Raw genomic sequence first — 4,673 nt, forward strand, 5'->3', positions numbered from 1 at the left:
CTAGGAAGGAAATGATTGATCCCTTGGAAACTGCTAAAGAAATGGATATTGGTGATGCAAAGGGAGTGAGTTTCACTTTTTTTCCTCTTTTTTTTGGTTCAGTCACTGTAGATTTGTGCAGCTGACTGGAGGAGAGAGGAGTGGGACCAGACCCAAAAACTCAGCTTCCCCAGGCTCCTCTGCTGGGTGTTCTGCAAAGCAAAACAAGGCTTCCAGGAGCTCCAACCTGTCCTTCGGATGAGCTCTGCGGTTAGAAGTACGGTTATAAAGACATTTATTTGCACACCTTTCATGGAGAAGACTCGACATTGCTTTTGAAACACGAGAGCCTTAAAAAGATCTCTGGCTGCTAGAAGGAGCTGTATCTTCCTCACTCCGTCAATGGGTATTTAAATGTGAACTATTTCTAATCCTTGTATCATTAGGAAAGCTTTTTTTCTCGCATCTTTTTCTGTAAGATGGAAGCGAAGCTTAGCGTGGCCGCTTGACACGCTCGTCAGCACAAAGGATTCAAATCAGGAACTGGATTTCAAGTGCTGCTCCTTTCCATGCCAGCAATGCCAAGATTTCCAGGTGTGTCACGTTCAGAGCAACTCACACAGAGAAATATTTTGCAGTAGGAACTAAAAAAAAATACATTTCCTTCCTTTCTTCGAGGCATATTAATAATATAACCGAGGTCAAAAGCCATTTTTATTTATTTAAGGGAAAATGTTCTCACCTAACTTAGAGAAACTCTTTGGGAAAGGCTTTTTCTTGGTGGTTTTGATATTTTAGCTTGGCAAGAGCAAGGGACTCTTTGAACTCTTAGCAAAAGTTAGAGACTTTGTTCTTAGATGAGAAACTTTTTCTTGCAGTGCCAGCTTCTCTATTGGAAATAAGCCATTGTTTTCTTTCTGTTCACGCTGTTTTCTTGCTGTCTTACCATGTGCACCTTCGTGCCTTGCTGTCCCAAGCAAAAAAATATTGTGAAGACGAGGACAAAAAACACGGGGGACTCCAAGGACCCGCTGCTGAGTTGGGAGAGGGAAACACAAAGAAAATGGTTCAGGCAGAGTTGATGTCCAAAGGAAAAAATTAGATAAAGGCAGATTGAGGTAAGATTCCATAAAGTAATGTTTCCCTGAGCTGACTCCAGGGATAGTCGTGTGTGATTCCACGCCTTCCTTTTTTTTTTTCTCCCCAAGACCAAACTGTTTGTGTTTTGTCACCTCACCAGGTTGTTTAATCATCAGGGACTGTGATAACCTTCAGGATTTTATAGCCGTTAACAAATCCCTTAAATTTCATTGGATTAGGTTTACTGCCACTAAAAAGGAGCTCACTTTCTTCATGTCTGATTTGAAGAGATACCTGACACAATCCTTTGTGAACGGGCTGTAGACTCACAACGTAGACCTCACATTCCCCTTGTTCTCAACCAAGGTATTACAAGAGTACAGATGTTCCTTAAGGCTGGAGGTCCTCAAGCAGAAGGTCTTGCTGTGGGCTCTGGGGACAAACCCTGCCCTCCCAGTGACCTTTCAGCTCTCAGGTAGGAACTCCTACCTCAGAGTCTGACCCCAAGCTCTGAGAAACTCACACAGGTTTTTTTGCCAAGACCCCAAACAAACAGCAGATGCCCAAAAGATAAGTCCCCCCACAATTACCAGAGAGCCAGTGCCCCAAATAGGGGCAGATTCTGCTCCCACTCTATCCCTGAGGTATCTTATATCTCTGGGACCAACCTCAGCCAGCCCATCCCCAGCCAGCCCTTGTTCCCTCAGACACCTCGTGGGTCAGCCACGGGGCTGCCCTAAGTATCGACCCAGCTGTTATTTCCTTTGGAGCCGCTTTGGATTTGCCTTGTGGCTCTGTCTTCTTTCCTTTTAATAGGAACACGGACAGGTTTCTCTGTAAGCCCCTTTGCAATATTTCTGGTTTGCATCAAATTTTGATTTGTTTTTCAGACAAAAGGCTTTCGGAGAAGTCTTTTGTTATTGCTCCTGAGGTGGATTTCAGCTTGCTGTTACCTAAAGCCATCTCCCCTGCCGTGCCTCCAGGCAGAAACCAATCCACTTTAATTTCACTCGATTTAGGTATTAATCCCTTAACATCAGATATACTTTTACATATAAAAGTATAGATTTATATAATATGTGCTATGTGCTATGTGCTATGTGTTATGTGATTTGTGATACGTGATACATGATACGTGCTATGTGATATGTAATATGTAATATGTAATATATATATATGCATGAGCATTTTATATAAATACTTTTTTTTTTTTAATATATATCTATCCCTTTTTCTCCCTGCTGCAGTTTTTATGGTTGTACTGAGTTTCCAGGATGGTACCTTGTCACACAGGCCCCCCGGGCAGAGTAAACGTCCATGAACTATGCACCCTCCCGGAAGGGCTGACCTGTGCTCTCTGCACTGAAAAGCAGCCCTGCCTTTCTCGATGTGTCCTCCCCAGCCCACTGGGTTTTTTTTTCTTTTTTAACCCCAAATAATTTTTCAAAGCAGCCTCCTGGCCAGGAGTGCTGAGTGCTGGCCTTCACCAGGGCTGGCTGGGATGCAGAGACCCGGGCTTGACCCCATCTCTGGTCCTTCAGGCCAAGCCGGGCTCATCTTTGGGTGAATTCATTTCAGGCTGAACTTTGTGTGAACCTGGGCCCGAGGGGAAGGGAACCCGACAGAGCAAGGCTGACGAAGGCAAGTTCTGAGCAAACCCATCAGCCTGAGTAAATATTGAACAAGTCCACGTGAAGGCTGGGGTTGAAATGGAGCTGTCAGACCCATGTAAACTGAAAGGATAGGTGAGGCCTCTGAAGAGCAAGGAAACATTTTTGTACACTCACTTTGGCAATTTTTCCTTCCACCCGAGCCCTTTGCCCCAGACCTCATTTCACCTGCCTGAGAGGCTAAAGAAACCCTGAAACTGCTCAGCACTGAAATATCTGTGTTGGTGGAAGCAAATGGCTGAAGGGCAGAGGGGTGAGCGAGGAGACGGCACCATGGGGTGGCCCTCGCGGTGCAACGAGCTGGTGGCTTTACAGCTGAGATCGGACACGAGACCGCACATCGCAGATCCCCTGCCTCAAATCCAAGTGACCTATGCAGCATCAAATCTGAAAAGTAAACATACTATATGTTTAATACAAATACAAGTGAAATATATTATGTGTAAATAGATCCAACCCAAATAAGGACATGTATTCCCAGCACCCAGAACCTGGCCTGACCGTGCTGCTGGGGCTGTGGGGCAGGGGAAGTCCTCGGGGCCAGGGAAGGGGCGTTGGGTGCACAAGCTCTCCTGCCCAGTTGGGATCTGGGGGCAGCTCCCCTCACCAAGAGCTTCCCCTGGCTCCAGGTCTTTTTGCCCAGTGACACTTACAAAACATATTCATGTCTCAATGTTGAGAAAACTTAGCAGGCGTGAAAATCTCTCATGATTTACCTCATTTAGGGTAACTCTCTTGGCAATGTCAGCGTATAAGCAGGTGCAGGGGCACCTTGCTGCCTTGGGGCCGCTCACAGAATTTGAATCAAACTCTGTTTCAGTTCTGACTTGCTCTCTGATGAAGACGGCTCACCCTCAACCTGCTCTGGATTTGCTGAGAGCTGGGGAAGGGGTGGCTGAACAAAATTTCTTTGTGAAACGAACTTGGAGAAACCCAGAAGGCTTCCTCCCCTCTTCTCCTCCACTCCAAGACATCAAAGGCTTTTGGGGGTTGGCAGTAGCCCTATCCAGCCACAGTACAGCCACAGAGGGGGAAGTTTTGTCCCCAGACAAGAGACCCTCCGGAACGCTTCACACCTCCAATACAAAGAGGCTCCAGGAGCAGAGTTAATAGCAGCCAGCAAAGTGGAGTTGAAAGTAAGGAAGTCTTCAGGGTATTATTATTTATATTTTTTTAATAGAATGTCCTCTTCTGAGATCAAAAGGGCCTCACATTGTGAGAACAAATGCTTTAGGGAGAAGAGAAACATTTCACACCAAGGGGTAAGGAACAGATGGCCCCGGAGTAGCCACCACACTAGGCCAGAGCACCGGGTGTACTCCTCGGGTCTCTGCTCTGGGAGCTGAGCCAGAGGACAGGGGCTCTGGGCATCCCTTCCTCATCCCCTCCTCCCACCAAGGGCCAACAGCTCCAACACGGCGACTGCCATCAATAATTTACACGGTTACATTTCTTTAACTGGGCATTTCCCCTTCCTTTGGGATATTAAAAGAATAAATCTCCATTAAGACGTGGCTTTGTGCGAGTGTACAGGGGGGACTTGGCTAATTTTATTGCTCATGAAAAATGCAATACCAGGGACCCACGGACAGACACACATGGAAATATGGGAATATATCGGGTTATAAATAGGCACATCACTGTGTATCTCCTCTGTAAAACAAAGGAGTGTGTGTAGACGTCATAGTCGTGATAAAGCCGGACTGAGTATCGATAGGGACTTCTGCACCCAAGTCTACATCAGCTCTATGCTTTCTGTGTAGTCTGTGCTGATGTACAGCGAGAAGAAACACCCGTCTGTGTCCCATATGGATACATAAGTACCTGTGTGGGTCCTGAAGCACCGGTGCCCACTCTTTATCCACTTCTCTGGCTAGGGTGGACTCGAGTGTCCCCCACCACCCCTCAGGAGCATCTGTTACTGGAGGAGGGACCCCCCCAGCC

This window comes from Apaloderma vittatum, unplaced genomic scaffold (assembly GCF_000703405.1).
Source record: "Apaloderma vittatum isolate BGI_N311 unplaced genomic scaffold, ASM70340v1 scaffold22946, whole genome shotgun sequence".
Classification (NCBI taxonomy): domain Eukaryota; kingdom Metazoa; phylum Chordata; class Aves; order Trogoniformes; family Trogonidae; genus Apaloderma; species Apaloderma vittatum.